Below are 19962 nucleotides of genomic sequence, written 5' to 3'. Positions count from 1 at the left end.
GAAACTTATTTGCATGCCCATTAATCTTAAATGTTGGATGTTAATATCTAGTTGTTCTTTACATTCTCATTGAAATTTAGTCAACAGTTTAGAGATTCTTTTCCTTTGGTCCAGTCCTAAAATGACTACATTTTCATACTTCTGAAGCAGAAAAGGTGAGATTTGATAATTAAGGCTATTCCAACATTAAAATATCCATAATTGACTGCCTTCCTTAAGTTTGACTGATATATCGTTCATTCACTAAGTCACTTATTGGACAAATCTTTTACAGAACACCAGCTATAAAACTGAAAAAAAAAAAAAACACATAAACCCATTAACTCTAGGAGGTTAGTTAATATATAAAAAGTGAGCTAGATGTTTACACAAATGTGACCTAACAGATACAAAAAATAGGCAATAAAGCTTGTCAGTATAACAGAGGTAGTGATTTGTGAGTACCAACTAAAAAAAAAAAAATTCTCAGGCACAGTGTTGAGTGCCTGTAGTCCCAGCTAGTTGGTAGGTGGAGGCAGGATTGCTTGATCCCAGGAGTTGGATGTCAGCCTGAGCAACACAGAAAAAAAATTGCTAAGAGGAGAGAATACTTATATTTAGATTTTTGTCACAAAAATAACATAAATAGATCAAGAGGAAACTTTAAAAAATTTCAGCAAAACTATTAATAAATGAAATGAGAAATCACGCAAATCTAACACTTTTGTCCTGATCATCACCTCCCATCATCTAATAAAGGATTATAAGGCAAAATTGACAAAGAGGAAGAGGGGTAAGGACTGGTGAAATGAGAAGTTGTAGGTAAATTATCTGAATAGAGCCATCTGGGTCATTAGCTGTTAGTGTTGCTTCAATTTGCCAGAAATGATTATATGACAGGGAAGCTGAAAATAATTTGAAAATAACTCAGAGCAAAGACAGCCCAAGGCTTTTTGGTCATTCTTGTTTGAAAGGGTCCTGGGTATCTCAAATTTCCTGATGTTCCTTGCATTCCAAGTCTCACCTAGACCTTTAGCCCCTGCAAATGGGGATGAGAAAGGATGGGTATGAGATAATGATGTGAGCATAAAGCCTATCTAGTTGGGATTACAAGGACAAAATACTAAAATGAAAGAAAACAAAAGGTAAAGTCCTGAAAATCTATGTGAATAAAATAAATCCAAATGATCTAAATGTATACAAGAATAAATTTACAAGAATACAAAGAAGCTTTATCTTCTAAGTACCTAAATGTTGAACCAATCCCTACCATCTCCTTTCTCCACAAAATACAAGATACTATACAATTCCTGTTATAGGGACCACTAGGAAGGAACATGTAGTTGAAAACACATAGTTAAAAGAATTTTGGATTCAAATTCATCAGAGTACCAATTTTGCTAACCATGTTTTCATAAAGGCCATCGGAAGACTCGTCACACTGTTCAAATTCCCAATGATAAGACTTCTGATGAGACCAAACAGGTCACATTAAATCAATAGAATATCTTAGAAATAAAACCAGTATGACTAAATCCAAAACATATCACATGAAGTACCTCATGTACAATACAAACCTACTTTACTAAATAAATGAAACACAGGTGACTGCGCTCTGGGAGAACATTGAGTTTCTGATGGCCTCTTCACAGTCCCCTCTGAGACTCCACTGCCACTTCTACCTGGGCAATCCTAATGGTGCAGCCATGAAGTTTGTAACCATCTTGTCTTATTAATGCCATGGTGCCAGACTGCACCACAACACCAGCTGGCACATGACAGAGGATTCATGCTCGTGGGAATCATATTTGTCACCAATGGGTGTCAGTTTCTCCAGGCCATGCTTGGCAAACACACTTTTCAGCTTTGCTTCTAAAAGTGACAACCGTTGGATGACCTTCTCCAGAGTGAGCTTCTGGTCCCCAGGCTCTGATTCTTCAGAAATGCACTCTGTAGTCCTCTCCAAAATGTCAGCCACCTCCACCAAGTCCTTACAGAAACTCTGGATTCCAAATATTTTGGCATCTTCCACACATCTCTGGGTTCGCCTCCTTATGTTTTCACAATCAGCTACAGCTCTCTGGTATCTCACCGTTAAATCCTGGACTTCCTTCTCCAGTTTAACAGCTTTTACCCTTAAGGCTTGTTAAGCAAGAGAGGGCCCAAGCTCATCAGGACGGTCCTCAGAATGGCAGTCCTCACCAGCTGTTCCCTGGGTGGCAGTGGGTGGTTTTCTGTTTCTGTGTTAGTTTGCTGATGATAATGGCTTCCAGTTTCATCCATGTTTCTGCAAAGGACATGATCTAGTGCCCTTTTATGGCTGCATAGTATTCCTTGGTATATATGTACCACATTTTCTTTATCCAGCCTATCATTGATGGGCATTTGGGTTGATTCCATGTCTTTTCTATTGTGAATAATGCTTCAGTGAGCATATGCATGCATGTATCTTTATAATAGAATGATTTATATTCTTTTGAGTATATACCCAGGAATGGGATTGCTGGCTCAAATGGTATTTCTGGTTCTAAATCTTTGAGGAATCACCCTACTACCTTCCACAATGGTTGAACTTATTCACATTCCCACCAACAGTGTAAAAGTGTTCTTATTTCTTTTCAACCTTGCTAGCATCTGTTGTTTCTTGACTTTAATAATTGACATTCTGACCGGCATGAGATGGTATCTCATTGTGTTTTTTATTTACATTTCTCTAATGATCAGTGATGTTGAGCTATTCTTCATGGGTTTGTTGGCCTCATGAATGTCTCAGTTTTTTCAGAAGTGTCTGTTCAAGTCCTTTGCCCCCTTTTTAATGGGATTGTATTATTTTTAATGGTAAATTTGGTGAAGTTCCTTGTAAATTCTGGATAATAGACCTTTGTCAGATGGATAGATTGCAACAGTTTCCCCCCATTCTATAGATTGTCTTCTCTCTCTGGTAATAGTTTTGTTTGCTGTGCAGAAACTATTTAGCTTAATTAGATCCAATTTGTCAATTTTTGATTTTGTTGCAATTGCTTTCAACAATTTCATCATAAAGTCTTTGCACATGCCTATATCCTGAATGATACAGCCTAGATTTTCTTCTAGGGTTTTTATGGTTTTCGGTTTTACATTTAAGTCTTTAATCCAGCTTGAGTTAATTTTTGTGTAAGTTGTAAGAAAGGAATCCTGTTTCAATTTTCTGCCTATGGTTAGCCAGTTCTCCCAGCACTATTTATTAAATAGGGAATCCTTTCCCCATTGCTTGTTTTTGGGGGTTTGTCAAAGATGGGATGATTGTAGATGTGCTGTTTTACTTCTGAGTACTCTATTCTCTTCCATTGGTCTATGTGCCTGTTTCTGTACAAGTACCATGCTGTTTTGTTTATTGTGGCCTTGTAGTATAGTTTGAAGTAGGGTAGTGTGATGCCTCCACCTTTGTTCTTTTTGCTTAGGATTGTCTTGGCTAAGTGACCTCTTTTTTGGTTTTATATGAATTTTAAAATAGTTTTTTTTTTTTTTTCTAATTCTATGAAGAATGTCAGTGGTAGGTCAATTGGAATACCATTGAATCCATAAATTACTTTGGGCACTATGGCCATGTTTATGATATTAATTCTTCCTATACATGAGCATGGAATGGTTTTCCATCTGCTTGTGTCCTCTCTGATTTCCTTGAGCAGTTGTTTGTAGTCCTCCTTGAAGAGGTCCTTCACTTCCCCTGTTAGCTGTATTTCTAGGTATTTTACTTTCTTTGTGGTAATTGTGAATGGAAGCTCATCTATGATTTGGGTCTCTGCTCATCTGTTGTTGGTGTATAGGAATGCTTGTGATTTCTGCACGTTGATTTTGTATCCTGAGACTTTGCTAAACTTGCTCAACAGCTTAAGAAACTTTTGGGTTGAGACAATGGGGTCTTTTAGATATAGGATTATGCCATCTACAAACAAAGACAATTTGACTTCCTCTCTTCCTATTTGAACATGCTTTATTTCTTTCTCTTGCCTGATTGTCCTGGCCAGAACTTCTATCACTACGTTAAATAAGAGGGATGAGGGAGGGCATCCTCGTCTTGTACCAGTTTTCTAGGGGGAATGCCTCCAGCTTTTGAAATTCAGTATGATATTGACTGTGGATCTGTGATAAATAACTCTTATTATTTTGAGGTATGTTCCATCAATACATAGTTTATTGAGAGTTTTAAACATGAAGAGATGTTGAATTTTATCAAATTCAAGGTCTTTTCTGCATCTATTGAGATATTCATGTGGTTTTTCCCTTTAGTTCTATTTTTGTGATGAATTGCGTTTATTGATTTTTGTATGTTGAACTGGCCTTGCATCCCATGGATGAAGCTAACTTGATCATGGTGCATAAGATTTTTTATGTGCTGCTGGATTCGGTTTGCCAGTATTTTATTGAGGATATTTGCATCAATGTTCATCATGAATATTGGCCTGAAGTGTTGTGTTGTTATTGTTGTTGTATCTCTGGCAATTTTTTGTATCAGGATGATGCTGGCCTCATAAAATGAGTTAGGGAGGAGTCCTTCCTTTTCAATTGTTTGTAATAGTTTTAGAAGAAATGGTACAAGCTCCTCTTTATATCTCTGGTAGAATTCAGCTGAAAATCCATCTGTACGTGTTTTTTTGTTTTTGTTTTCTTTTTGGTAGGCTATTTATTACTTCCTCAATTTCAGAACTTGTTATTGGTCTATTCAGGGATTCAACTTCTTTCTGGTTCAGATTTTGGAGGGTGTAGGTGTCCAGGAATTTATCCATTTCTTCTGGATTTTCTAGTTTATTTGCATAGAGGTGTTTATAGTATTCTCTGATGGCTATTTGTATTCCTTTGGGTACAGTGGTGGTATCCCCTTTATCGTTTCTGATTGTGTTTATTTGAAACTTCTTTGTTTTCTTCTTTATTAATCTTACTAGTGGTCTACTTTGTTGACTTTTTCAAATAAACAGTTCCTGGATTTGTAGATTTTTTTGAAGGGTTTTTTCGTGTCTCTGTCTCCTTCAGTTCCACGCTAAGCTTAGTTATTTCCTGTCTTTTGCTAGCTCTGGAGTTTGTATGCTCTTGGTTCTCTAGTTCTTTTAGTTGTGATGTTAGGGTGTAGATTTGAGATCTTTCTAGCTTTTCAATGTGGGCTTTTAGTGCTATAAATTTCCCTCTTAATACTGCTTTAGGTGTGTCCCAGAGATTCTGGTACATTGTCTCTTTTTTTCTCATTGTTTTCAAATAACTTCTTGATTTCTGCCTTAATTTCATTATTTACCCAGGAGTCATTCAGGAGTATGTTGTTTGATTTCCATGTAGTTGTGTGGTTTTGAGTGGGCTTTTTAATATTCAGTCCTCATTTGATTGTGCTGTGGTCTGAGATATTGTTTGTTATGATTTTGGGATTTTTGCATTTGCTGAGGAGTGTTTTATTTCCAATTATGTGATCAATCTTAGAGTAAGTGTCATGTGGTGCCAAAAAAATGTATATTCTGTTGTTTTTGGGTGGAGAGTTCTGTAGATATCTATCAGGTCTACTTTGTCTAGAGCTGAGTTCAAATCCTGAATATCTTTGTTAATTTTCTGTCTTCATGATGTGTCTAATACTGATAGTAGGGTATTAAAATCTCCCACTATAATTGTGTAGGGGTCTAAGTCTCTGTGTAGGTCTCTAAGAACTTGTTTTATGAATCTGGGTGCTCTTGTATTAGGTGCACATATATTTAATGTAGTTGGCTTATTTTGTTGAATTGAACCCTTTAACATTATGTAATGCCCTTCTTTGTTTTTTTTTGTTTGTTTGTTTGTTTTGTTTGTTTTGTTTTGTTTTTTTTTGACCTTTGTTGGTTTAAAGTCTATTTTGTCAGAAACTAATATTGCAACATCTGCTTTTGTCTGCTTTCCATTTGTTTGGTAAATTTTCCTCCATCCCTTTACTCTGAGTCTATATGTGTCTTTGCACATGAGATGTGTCTCTTGAATACAGCACACCAATGGGTCTTATCTTTGTATCCAGCTTGCCATTCTGTGTCTTTTAATTGGGGCATTTAGCCCATTTACATTTAAGGTTAATCTTGTTATGTGTGAATTTGAATCTCTCATCATTATGCTCACTGGTTAATTTTGCAGACTTATTAATGTTGTTGCTTCATAGTGTCATTGGTCTGTGTATTTCAGTGTGTTCTTGTAGTGGCTGGTAATGGTTTTTCCTGTCCATATTTAGTGCTTCCTTGAGGAAGGCCTGGTGGTGACAAAATCCCTTAGCATTTGCTTGTCTGAAAAAGCTTTTATTTCTCCTTCGCTTATGAGGCTTATTTGGCCAAATAAACTCTGGGTTGGAATTTATTTTCTTTACGAATTTTGAATATTAGCCCCCAATCTCTTCTGGGATGCAGGGTTTCTGCTAAGAGGTTAGCTGTTAATCTGATGGGCTTCCCTTTGTAGGTGACCTGGCCTTTCTCTCTTTCTGTCCTTAACATTTTTTCCCTTCATTTTTACCTTAGAGAATCTGATGATAATGTGCCTTGAGGTAGATCTTTTCATGAAGTATCTTGTTAGGGTTTTTGGGATTTCCTGAATTTGAATATTGGCCTGTCTTGCTAGGTTGGTGAAGTTCTCCTGGATTATATCATTAAGTATGTTTCCCAACTTTTCTCCATCCTCCCCATCTCTTTCAGGTACTCCAATTAGTTGTAGGTTTGGTCTTTTTACATAGTCCCATAATTATCGGAGGTTTTGTTTGTTCCTTTTCCTTCTTTTTTCTCTAATCTTGTCTGCCTGCCTTATTTTAGCAAGATAGTCTTTATGCTTTGCTTGGTCTATTTGACTATTAATGCTTGTTTTTGCATCATTAAGTTTTTGTGTTGTGTTATTCAGCTCCATCAGGTCGTTTATGTTTCTCTCTGGACTGGTTTTTCTAGTTAACAGCTCCTGTAATATTTTATCACGGTTCTTAGCTTCTCTGAATTGGGTAAGAACTTAATCCTTTGGCTCAATCAAATTCATTATTACCCACTTCCTAAAGCCCACTTCTATCAGTTCATCCATCTCAGTGTCAGCCCCATTCTGTGCTCTTGCTGGTTGTGTTGCAATCATTTGGAGGAGAAGAGGCATTCTGGCTTTGGGAATTTGCAGCATTTTTGCATTGTTTTTTCCTCATCTTTATTGTTTTCCTCATCTTCATTGATTGTTCCTCATCTTCATTGATTTTTCCTCATCCACCTCTGATCTTTGAGGCTGATGACCTTTGGATGGGTTTTTGTGGGGTCGTTTTTGTTGATGTTGTTGTTACTTTTTGTTTGTGTTTTTGTTTTTGTTGTTGTTTGTTTTCTAAAAATCAGGTGCCTCTTCTGTAGGTCTGCTGCAATTTACTGGGGTCCACTCTAGACCCTAGACCCTGTTTGCCTTGTATCACCAGTGAAGGTTGCAGAACAGCAGAGATTGCTTCCTGCTCCTTCCTCCAGAAGATTTTCCCACAGGGGCACCAACCTGATGCCAGCCAGAGCTCTCCTGTCTGAGGTGTCTGTTGACCCCTGTTGGGAGGTCTCACCCAGACAGGAGGCACTGGATCAGGGACCCTCTTAAGGAGGCAGTCTGTCCCTTTGCAGGACTGGTGTATTGTTGAAATGGGAAAAGTTTCCTTATCCTCCTCACAGGGCATGCAATGGGGGTGTGACTCCCTTCTTTGTTGCCCCAGTGCTCAAACCCCTAGGAGGAGCAGGCAGATGGGCAAGTTGTGGGACTCTGACCTGACAGCAGTATCTAGGGGTGAATGTTTACAGCTCCTGAGGCCCCAGTGAGTGTGTGTTATTGTGTGCTCTTTTAGTTTAGCCATCTTTAGGTAGCTTGTGTTAGTCAGCTCAATTAGACCCTCTGCCTTATCACAAGGACAGAGTGTTTTTTGTATCCTGGGGTTTCTTGCCTTGGTGTACCAGAAGAGTCAGATCACATGTGGGCTTGGAGAATGAGTGCAATATTTTATTGAGTGGAAGTAGCTCTCAGCAGATTGGGGAGCCAGAAGGGGATAGAGTGGGAAGGTAGTTTTCCCCCTGGAGATAGGCCACTTGGCAGCTGGGCTCCCTTCCAACCACCCCAGAGAAACTCCGCATAGTTCTGCTGGTCAATGCCTGCTGGCCTGCCAGTGTCTGTCGGTGTGCTCTTTCATTGGCATGCTCCTCCTAACATTCTCTCGACATCCACCTGCTTGTGTTTTCTCCCAGTGATGCGTTCTTCTCAACATCTAGCTGCTCGTGTGCATGCCCACTAGGGTCTCAGGGTTGTTATAGGCACAGGATGGGGATGTGGTATGCCAGGGTGTTCTTGGAAAATGCAACATTTGGGCATAAAAACAGAAATGCTTGTCTTCACCTAGGTCTGTGGGCACAGGCCTGGGGGTGAAGCCCTAGCCAGGGACCAGACCCTTCCCTTCCCATGACTTCCCTGCCCTGCTCCCATATCACTATGTTGGGGGAATCCCCCTCATTGGGATCAACCAATTTCTTCAGAGCTAGCAGGAAGGAAAAATTAAGTCTGCTGAACCCGGGACTATGGCCAACCCTCCCCCCAGGTGCTTTATACTAGGGAGATGAGAATTATGTTTATAAGCCCTTGACTGGAGCTGATGGACTTCCTGCAGGGATGCCCTGCCTGGTGAGGAAGGATCTAAAGGAGTCTGGGCACAGCTGCTTTGCTGTAATGTGGGGAATTCTGCCCAGTCCAAACCTCCAAGTCTCCTTAGCACTGTCAGGAGACAAGCACCTACTAAAGCCACAGTAATGGCAGTCACCCTTCCCTCCTCTCAGAACTTGGTCATCCCAGGCAAACTCCAGACTACTGTGCTGTCAATGGGGATTTCAAGCCAGTGATTCTTAGCTTGCTGGGTTCCGTGTAAGTGGGACTTGCTGAGTGAGACTGCTTGGCTCCCCAGCTTCAGCCCCATTTCCACTGGAGTGAATGGTTATCCTGTCTCCCTAGAGTTCCAGGTGCCACTGGAGTATGTAAAAATTCCTGCAGCTCAGTGCCTGCCTGAATAGTGACCCAGTTTCGTGCTTAAGACCCAGGGCTTGGTGGTACAGGCCTGATCTGAAGACTGCAAAACTCCATGGGAAAAGTGTAGTACTCCTGGTGGGTAGCACAGTCTCTCATCTCTTCCCTTGACTGGGGGAGGGAGGTCCCCCCACTCCATGCACTTCTCAGGTAAAGTGTCACCCCAACTTGCTGATGCTCACTCTCCGTGGGTCACGTCCACTGCCTAGCCGGTTACAATGAGATGAACTGGGTACCTCAGTTGGAAATGCAGAAATTACCCACCTTCTGCATTGGTCTCACTGGGAGTTGCAGACCAGAGCTGTTACTATTCCAATTGTTTTAACTTTTCACTTCCACCAATAAGCAAGAACATGCAAAGTTTGTCTTTCTGTGCCTGGCTTATTTCACTTAAAATAATAACATTCAATCCCATCCATGTTGCTGCTAATAACAGCATCTCATTCTTTTTTATGACTGAATAGTACTCCATTGTTTATATGTACCACATTTTCTTTATCCATTCATCTCTTCATGGACATTTAGGTTGCCTCCAAATCTTGGCTATGGTAAACAATGCTGCAATAAACATAGGAGTTTAGATATCTCTTCCATTTACTGATTTCCTTTCTTTTGAGTATATATCTAGAAGTGGAATTGCTGGTTTGTGTGTTAGCTCTCCTTTTAGTTTTTTGAGAAACCTCCAAACTGTTCTCTACACTGGTTGTACTAATCTAATTTTCACCAACAGTGTATGAGCGTTCCCTTTTCTTCACATTCTCACCAGCATTTGTTATTGCCTGATTTTCGGATAAAAGTAATTTTAACGGGGGTAAGATGGCATCTAATTGTAGTTTTGATATGCATTTCTCTGATGATTAATGATGTTCAGCACCTTTTCATTTACTTGTTTGCCATTTGTATGTCTTCCTTTGAAAAGTTTCTATTCAGATCTTTTGCCCATTTTTGTAATTATTTCTCTAGTTGCAAACACCTAGCTTTAAAAAATATGTCTTGCATATCTGCAGCTGTTTCTATACTGCTTTCCCCTCCAATCTCCAACTGGATAACTACATGTTACTTTACCATTCCACACTCACTTTGAATAGCAACCAAGTCATTTTGTGATGATGATACTTTGAAACAACCAAGTAACATCACTGACAATCTTTCTACATTGATTTCCTTATAGAAGAATATTGTTTGCTTGTTTAATGAATGTATGAACATGTTAAACTTTGTTTGTCTTTTATGGTTGACAGCTCCAGGTAATTCCTCAGACAATTTTTTGATGAGCACCTTCTTGAAACATTTGGTCTCTCCTTTTTATCAACCACTGCTCAGTGATCTTTGGAAATACTCTCAATCCTTTTCTTGATTTCGATCCTTTTCTTTTTCTTTCTATCTGTGAGCCCCTAATAATCCCAATGAAGGCCAGAAAGCAAGGGAAGGGTAGTACTAGTGATACAAAATCCTGATGTTTTTAACAGAAATAAGCAATTTAAAAAACACTCTATCATAAAATTGACAGGCAGGCGGCATGCACCTGTAGAACCCAGGAGTTTGAGGCTGCAGTGAGCTATGATCACACCACTTCACTCCATCCTAGATGACAGAGTAAGACCTTCTTCCTAAAACATAAAAAATAAAGCTCTAAAGCCTTTGAAAGTGTCTACAGATCTCATTCAGAATCTCCATGAAATTCTATCAAATTCTGCAAATTACTGTGTTTAAATTTGTTATTACCTCAAGTACTGGTATTCAAAACAGGGAATTTTTCTTATTCAGTTTTATTGTTTTTCCATTTTAATAACTAAAATTGCAATAGTATTTTATACTATTTATTGCAAATATATGTTATTTCAGTTACAGAACAAGATTAAATATACATTGTGGGCTAATAGACATAATCACCACTTATAGTATTGCCTCTATGAAAAACTACATTTTGAGTTATTACACCAAAACTTACAAGTGAAGTTTTGAAATATGATAACTTTGTAAATTAGTGACTAACTATATATTTAGCTGTAACCTCTCATCTGCACTTCAGTATCATATTTCCAACTGCCTTCAGGACACCTCTATTTCTATATAAAGCTGTCACTAAGTTCAAAATGTCTAAAATCAAATTCATTACATTCTCTAGCCGTTCCTTTACTGCCCCTTCCCTTATATCTCAAACTTCAAGTCTCAGTTGCTAAATAAAGTACTTTTGTTTGTTGTTTTTGTCTTGTTTTTAAACTGTTTTGACTTACTCATGCCAATGCTGAGATTTCCTTTCTCTGAACTCATGACATTTGATTCTCCAGTCATGCCAGCCTTGGGGGATGATCAAGGCTTGGCAAAAGATGCACTAGCATTTTCTTGGAGAAGTAAGCAAGGAAACATGTAGTTACTTTATTATGTTCTGTACCAGGTCAGGTGCATAAAAGAGTAATATTAATATCTGCCCTCAAAGAGTATGGTCTGGGGAAGGGAAAAGAGACAAGAGAAAAACAGGTAATGAACAAACAATGTAGTAACTGTTGTAAAAAAGTAAGTGAAAAGTGCTTTTTGCTTACTAAAATGGAGGTGGGAAAAATCTTCACAGAGAAGATGACAACTGGCATACCCTGTGAAGGGTTAATAAGCACTTGTTGGTTGAAGAAAAAAGAAAAATCATATCACATGATAGAAAATAGCATCCATCAAAGTAAAGAGAAATGAAAGAGGATGGCACATTTGGAGAATGGCAATAATTATGCTGTGACTGACTTGGGGTGGAAAGCAGAGCAAGAAAGCTGAGGAGTTGATGGGTGCAGCACACCAACATGGCACAAGTATACATATGTAATAAACCTGCACGTTGTGCACATGTACCCTAGAACTTAAAGTATAATAATAATAAAAAGAAAGAAATAGAGACTCAAAAAAAAAAAAAGAAAGAAAGAAAGAAACAGTTGAAGTGAGGAGTAGGCTGGGATCCCTCAATGTGAGTATTCTAAGAAGTATTGAATAGACTTTATTCTAAGGTATAGTGGAACCACAAGGAAGATTTCTGAATTGAGGAGTGATATTATTGTGTGTGGGCTTGAAACATTATTTCATTGGTAAACTGGAGAGATTAAAGCAGATTGCTTGCTGATTCATCCAGTAAATATTTATTACACCAGCAGTATGAGTCAGGTATTATGCTAGAAACTGGAAATATAATACTAAACAAAATCAGGCAAGTTCTCTGCCATTCTGGAGCTTACCAGTCTAATGGGAGAGACAGGCATGGTAACTGAATGGATACCTCTCAAAAGAAGACATACAAATGGCTAATAGATAGATTTAAAAATGTTCTGCATCACTAATCAATAGAAAGATGTAAATTAAAACCACAATGAGATATCTCCTCAAACCTATTAAAAATAGCTATAATTAAAAAGGCAAAAGATAACAAGTGTAGGTGAAGATGTTGAGAAAATGGTATATTTGTACACTGTTGGGGGGAATATAAATTAATACAAATGAGACAAGATAGTTCCCTTGACCCCTCCAAGGGACTCTTGAAGGCATGGCTTGCTTACTCAGCCCACAGTGCTCAATCTCCTTGTGGACAGGAGAGCACACAGGTGAATACACAGGTGTTGGATACATTATTCTTTACACTGCTTCTATGGGTAAAATATTTTATCACATTTTGACTATAATGTACCTCAGAAAGGACTTTTTTGAGTTTACACAGTTTGGGGACTTTCAGGATCTGGATACTAAATTATGTTTCTAATTTTATTGAATTGCCTAACTGTATTGTCTTGCATCTTGCTGAGTTTTCTCATTTGTTTTTTCTTTTGAGACAGAGTCTCACTTTTTCACCCAGGCTGGAGTACAGGGGTGTGATCATGGCTCACTACAACGTCTACGTCCTGGGTTCAAGCAATTCTTGTGCCTCAACCACCCAAGTAGCTGGGATTACAGGTGTGGGCCACTACACCCAGCTAAGTTTTATATTTTTAGTAGAGATGGGATTTCACCATGTTGGCCAGCCTGGTCTTGAACTCCTGGCCTCAAGTGATCTGCCCACCTCAGCCTCCCAAAGTGCTGGAATTACAGGAATGACTCACTGTGCCCAGTCTAAGATTATTATTCTGAATTCTTTTCAGGCTATTATAAATTTCTGCTTCTTTGAGGTCAGTTATAAGAGAATTGTTGTGTTTATTGGTAGTATTATATTTCTCTGCTCTTTCATGTACTTTGTATTCTTTCATTAATATCTGTCCATCTGGTGGAATGGTCACCTCTTCTAATTTTGTAAGGTATTCATACGAAAAGACTTTCTCCTGCAGGTGTGTCTCGGGTGCTGTTGGATAGGGTACATTCGTTTTGGTCTGGGTGGGTGCAGTAGGGTAGTCTCCCTGGAGTTTATTCAGCTATAGTCAATATCAGCAATGTCTTCATGTGCTTTGATGGCTCAGGTGATAGAATTTTGTGTAGCTGATGTGCCTACTTGGGATATGCTTTCCTGGAGGTTGTGTGCCTGCCTGCTTCCTGCTCCAAGAAAGAGCAGGGCTGGTTAACCAGTGGATCTGCTTGGGTGCTGCTTCCCTGGGGGTGGTGTCCTAGGCTGGATCACATTCTGGGGAAGCCCAATGCTGCTTCACAGGCTTAAGACTTGCCACAGGTGAAATCAATAGCTATATGGAGATATCTGGAAGGATTCTAAATACAGGGCCCCCTTTTTTTTTTTTCCCAGATCCATCCCTCTGGCATGTAGATGTATTCTTGTTTACCAGCCTGAAAGCCCTCTGAGACATGAAAGTTTTTAAGAACTGTGTGACTGTACAATAATTTGTTACAGACAGATAAATGGAATATCTTATACACTATTGATGGGAATGAAGACTTAAGAGGCAATTTGGAAATATCTAGTAAAGTTGTATATGTACACATTCTATAACCCAGAAATTACACTTTGGGATATATACCCCAGATAAAGTCTTAAACATGTGCATACATGACATGGGCAAGATTGTTCGTTGTAGGCCGGGCACGGTGGCTCAAGCCTGTAATCCCAGCACTTTGGGAGGCCGAGACGGGTGGATCACGAGGTCAGGAGATCGAGACAATCCTGGCTAACACCGTGAAACCCCGTCTCTACTAAAAAATACAAAAAAAAAAAAAAAAAAAAAAAAAAACCTAGCTGGGCGAGGTGGTGGGCGCCTGTAGTCCCAGCTACTCGGGAGGCTGAGGCAAGAGAATGGCGTAAACCCGGGAGGCGGAGCTTGCAGTGAGCTGAGATCAGGCCACTGCACTCCAGCCTGGGCGATAGAGCAAGACTCCGTCTCAAAAAAAAAAAAAAAAAAAAAAAAAAAAAAAAAAAAAATTGTTCGTTGTAGCATTGTTTGTAATAGTGAAAAACTAACAACTGTCTAAACGGTCATCAGCAGAAAAATGGATAAACTATGGTATAGTAAGTAATACAGAATACGATATTTCAATGGAGGTGAATAACTACATATATTAACAGAAATAAAAACTAAAAGTGGAGCAAATAAACAAATTGCAGAAATATATGTACATATGGAGCCATTTATAAAGAAATTTAACTCCATGAAAAATACTGCCATTTTGTAAATATTTATACATGTAATAAAAATATAAAAACAGGCATGGAAATAATAAACCTCAAATGTAAGACAAAATCATTACCTCTGAGACGTAGGAATAATGTAATCAGGGAGATAAATGAGATTTCAATTATATTTGTAATGTCTTATTTTTAAAAACTGGATGGTTCATTTTCTGACCTGAGGGATTTCATCACCACTAGCTTGCCTTTGTAAAGAATGCTGAAAGGAGTCCTACATCTGAAAGCAAAAGGATGATAACTATCATCATAAAAAATCAAAGATTATAAAATTTACTTGTAGAGCAGATGCACAAATGAGAAAGGAATCAAACCCAGTCACTGCAGAAAACCACCAAGCCTCAAAGATAAACAATAAAAAGAAGAGGGTGGGAGAAAAGTAGAAAATATAACTATTGGGTACTAGGCTTAATGCCTGTGTGATGAAATAATCTGTACAACAAACCCCTATAACACGAATTTGCATATGTAGAAAACCTTCACATTTACTCCTAAGCCTAAAATAAAAGTTAAAAAATTTAAAAATTTAAAAAGTAAGAAATAAAGCATATACAAAAAACCAGAAACAACAAAATGACAAGGGTAAGTTCTCACCTATCAATAGTAACTATGAATGTAAGTGCATTAAATTTCTCATTTAAAATATATAGACTGGATGAATGGATTTAAAATATTTCCCAAATATATAATGCCTTCACTTTGCCTGTAAAGACACAAACCAACTAGAAAGTGAAAGGATAGAAAAAAATATTTTATGCAAATGAAAACCAAAAGCATGAAGCAATAGTTATATATACATAAAATAGATGCTAGGTCAAAACCTGTAGACAGAGACAAAGGTCACTGTATAATAATAAAGGGATCAATTCAGAAAGAGGCAATAACAATACATGCAGACCCAATACTGTAGCATGTAGATATATAGAACAAACATTATTAGAAATAAAGTGAGATCAATTCCAATACAACAATAACTGGGAATTTCAACAACCCATTTTCAGCATTAGATATCATATAGACAGAAAATCAAAAAAAAAAAAAAAAAGAAATATCAGATCTAAACTGCATTATAAACCAAATTGATCTAACCACCATTTACAGAAGAATTCATTCAATAGTTGCAGCATATACATTTTTCTTACCAGCACATGAAGCATTCTGCAGAATAGACCACATTCTAGGTTCCCAAACAAGCTTCCACAAATTTTGAGAAAACAAAATTATCTCAAGTATCTTGTCTGACCACGATAGAATAAAACTAGAAATCAATAACAGGGAGAACTTTGGAAACTGTACAAATATGTAGAAATGAAACAACATACCCGAATGACCACTGAGTCAAGGAAGAAATTGAGAAAGAGATTTTAAGTTGCTTAAACTAAGTGAAACTAGAAACACAGCATATAAAAAATTATGGGATACAGTAAAAACAATATTAAGAGAGAAATTCATGGCAATAAACGCCTACATCATAAAAGTAGAAACATTCAAATAATCTAACAGTGTACCTCAAGGAAGTAAAAAAGCAAGAAAAAAACAAAACCCAAAAATTAGTAAAAGGAAAGGAATAATAAAAATAAAGCAGACATAAATTAAATAGAAACTAAAATATACAAAAGATTAATAAAACAAAATGTTGGTCTTTTGAAAAACTTTTAAAAAATTAGGTAGACTAACTAAAATAAAAAGAGGGAAGACCCAAATAAATAAAACCAGAAATGAAAAGGGAGACATTACAACTTACAGCACACAAATAAAAATGATCAGGGGAGGCTATTATGAACAGCTATATGCCAACAAATTGAAAACCTAGAGAAAATTATCGAATTTCTGGACACACACAACCTAACAAGAGGGAACCAGGGAGAAATAGAACATCTGGGGGGTGGCGCCCAAGATGGCTGAATAGGAACAACTCTAGCCTCCAGCTCCCAGCATGAGCAACTCAGAAGATGGGTGACTTCTGCATTTTCAACTGAGGTACTGGGTTCATCTCACTGGGGTGTGTCGGACAGTTGATGCTGGTCCGTGGGTGCAGCCTGAACAGTGAGAGCTGAAGCAGGGCAAGGCATCACCTCACATTGGAAGCCCAAGGGGGAAGGGAATTCCTTTTCCTAGCCAAGGGAAATTGAGACACACAACACCTGGAAAATCGGGTAACTCCCACCCTAATACTGCCCTTTACCATTTTGGGGGTACAGTGTGATTTTGATACATGTGTACAATGTGTAATAAATAAAGGAGAACAATTAGCATATCTATTACCTCAAATCTTATCATTTTTTCTGTTAGTAACATTCAAAATTCTCTCTTCTTGAAATTTTTAAAAATACAATAAATTGTTTTTGCTATAGTTACCCTACAGTGCTATAGGACACTGGAACTTATTCCCTCTATCTAGCTGTAATTTTGTATCTATTAACTAATCATTTTCTATCCCCTTCTTCCCTCCTCTTCTCAGCCTCTAATAACAACTATTCTACTCTCTATTTTTTGTAACAACTTTTTTCAGCTTCCATATATGAGTGGGAACATTTGATATTTAGCTTCCTGTACCTGACTTATTTCACTTAACATAATTTCCTCCCGTCTTATCCATGTTGCTGCAAATAACAGAATTCCATTCTTTATTATGGCCTTTTTATGTTTAATAAAATAAATTTATTAAACAATTAATTTCATTGTTTATATATTCCAATTTTTTTCCCATTTATCTGTTGATATACACTTAGTTGGATTCCATATTTTGGGCAGTCTGAATAGTGCTGCAAGAAACATGAAAGTGCAATTATCTTTTGGACATACTGATTTCCTTTCCTTTGGATATATACCCAGAGTTGAGATTTCTGGATTGCATGGTAGTTATATTTTTAACTCTTTGAGGAATCTTCATGTTGTTTTCCATAATGGTCGTATTAATTTACGTTCTCACCCACAGTGTACAAGAGTTTCCTTTCCTTTGTATTATGATCAGCATTTGTTATTTCTTGTCGATTTGATACAAGCCATTTAAAAAGAGGTGAGATGATGTCTCACTGTGGTTTTGATTTGCATTTTTCTGATAATTAGTGATGTTGAGCAGCTTTTCATATATTTGTTGGTCATTTGCATGCCTTCTTTTGAGAAATGTCTGTTCAAAGTCTGTGCCTATATTTTACTCAGATTATTTCTTACTGCTGAATTGTTTGAGTTCCTTGTATATTCTGTATATTAATCCCTTATCAGGTGAATAGATTGAAAATATTTTCTCCCATTCTTCAGGTAGTCTACTCACTCTATTGATTATTCCTTTTGCTATGCAGAAGCTTTTCAGTTTGCTATAATTCCATTTGTCTATTTTTGTTTTTGTTGTCTGTACTTTTGAGGTCTCAACCATAAAATCATTTCCTAGATCAATGTACTGGATAATTTCACCTGTATTTTCTAGTAGTTTTAAAGTTTGGGATCTTACATTTAAATTTTTAATTCATTTTGAGTTGATTTTTTGTATATGGTGAGAGACAGCAATCTGGCTTTATTCTTCTGCATGTGGTTATCCAGTTTTCCCAGCACTTTTTATTGAAGAGTGTGTTCTTTTCTCAGTGTATATTCCTGACACCTTTGTCAGAAATCAATTGGTTGTAAATATGTGGATTTATTTAGGGGTTACCTATTCTGTTCCATTAGGCTGTGTCTTTTTTATGCCAGTACCATGTTGTCTTTATTGATGTAGATTTATACTATATTTTGAAGTCAGATAGTGTGATGCCTCCAGCTTTGTTCTTTTTCCTCAGAATTGCTTTGGCTATTCAGGGTTATTGCAGTTTCATACACATTTTAGGATTCTTTATTGTATTTCTCTGAAGAATGTCATTGATATTTTGAATATAATTTCATTGAATCTGTAGATTACTTTGGATTGTACGATCGGTTTAACAACATGTATTACTCCAATCCAGAAACAGCATGTTTTTTCAGGGTTTTTTTGTATGTACCTTCTTCAATTTTTTTCATCTGTGTCTCATAGTTTTCATTATAGAGATTTTCACATTATGGTTAAATTTATTCCATTTATTCCTAGTTATTTTTTGTTGGTATTATAAATGGAATTGCTTTCTTGATTTCTTTTTCAACTAGTTCATTATTGGTGTATAGAAATGCTACTGAATTTTGGGACCGGGGGGCGGAGCAAGATGGCGGAATAGGAACAGCTCCAGTCTCCAACTCCCCGCGCTAGCGACACAGAAGACCAGTGATTTCTGCATTTTCAACTGAGGTACTGGGGTCATCTCACTAGGGAGTGCCAGACAATCGGTGCTGGTCAGCTGCTGCAGCCTGAGCAGTGAGAGCTGAAGCAGGGCGAGGCATTGCCTCACCTGAGAAGCGCAAGGGGGAAGGGAATCCCTTTTCCTAGCCAGGGGAACTGAGAAACACAACACCTGGAAAATCGGGTAACTCCCACCCCAATACTGCGCTTTAAGCCAACTGGCACACCAGGAGAATATATCCCACACCTGGCTGGGAGGGTCCCACGCCCACGGAGCCTCCCTCATTGCTAACACAGCAGTCTGCGGCGATCTATCCGCAAGGCAGCAGGGAGGCTGGGGGAGGGGCGCCCACCATTGCTGAGGCTTAAGTAGGTAAACAAAGATGCTGGGAAGCTCGAACTGGGTGGAGCTCACAGCAGCTCAAGGAAACCTGCCTGTCTCTGTAGACTCCACCTCTGGGGACGGGGTACAACAGGGGAAGCAGCAGAGGCCTGTGCAGACGCGAACGACTCTGTCTGACAGCTTTGAAGAGAGCAGTGGATCTCCCAACATGGAGGTTGAGATCTAAGAACGGACAGACTGCCTGCTCAAGTGGGTCCCTCACCCCTGAGCAGACTAACTGGGAGACATCCCCCACTAGGGGCAGTCTGACACCCCACACCTCACAGGGTGGAGTACACCCCTGAGAGGAAGCTTCCAAAGGAAGAATCAAACAGGTACACTTGCTGTTCAGCAATATTCTATCTTCTGCAACCTCTGATGCTGATACCCAGGCAAACAGGGTCTGGAGTGAACCTCAAGCAATCTCCAACAGACCTATAGCTGAGGGTACTGACTGTCAGAAGGAAAACTATCAAACAGGAAGGAGAACTATACCAAAACCCCATCAGTACGTCACCATCATCAAAGACCAGAGACAGATAAAACCACAAAGATGGGGGAAAAGCAGGGCAGAAAAGCAGGAAATTCAAAAAATAAGAGCGCATCTCCCCCTGCAAAGGAGCACAGCCTATCGCCAGCAACGGATCGAAGCTGGTCAGAGAATGACTTTGATGAGATGAGAGAAGAAGGCTTCAGTCCATCAAACTTCTCAAAGCTAAAGGAGGA

General features: G+C 38.4%; 1 pseudogene; it reads right to left on the bottom strand.

The window, feature by feature from the left end:
* Positions 1–1625: 1625 nt before the first annotated feature.
* The window catches only part of LOC104658444, a 107043-nt pseudogene continuing 88706 nt past the window's right edge, over positions 1626–19962 (bottom strand).

The sequence above is a fragment of the Rhinopithecus roxellana genome, chromosome 7 (genome assembly GCF_007565055.1).
Source record: "Rhinopithecus roxellana isolate Shanxi Qingling chromosome 7, ASM756505v1, whole genome shotgun sequence".
NCBI lineage: Eukaryota > Metazoa > Chordata > Mammalia > Primates > Cercopithecidae > Rhinopithecus > Rhinopithecus roxellana.
The sequence above is the reverse complement of the archived record's forward strand: the minus strand, read 5'-3'. Positions and strand labels throughout refer to the sequence as shown.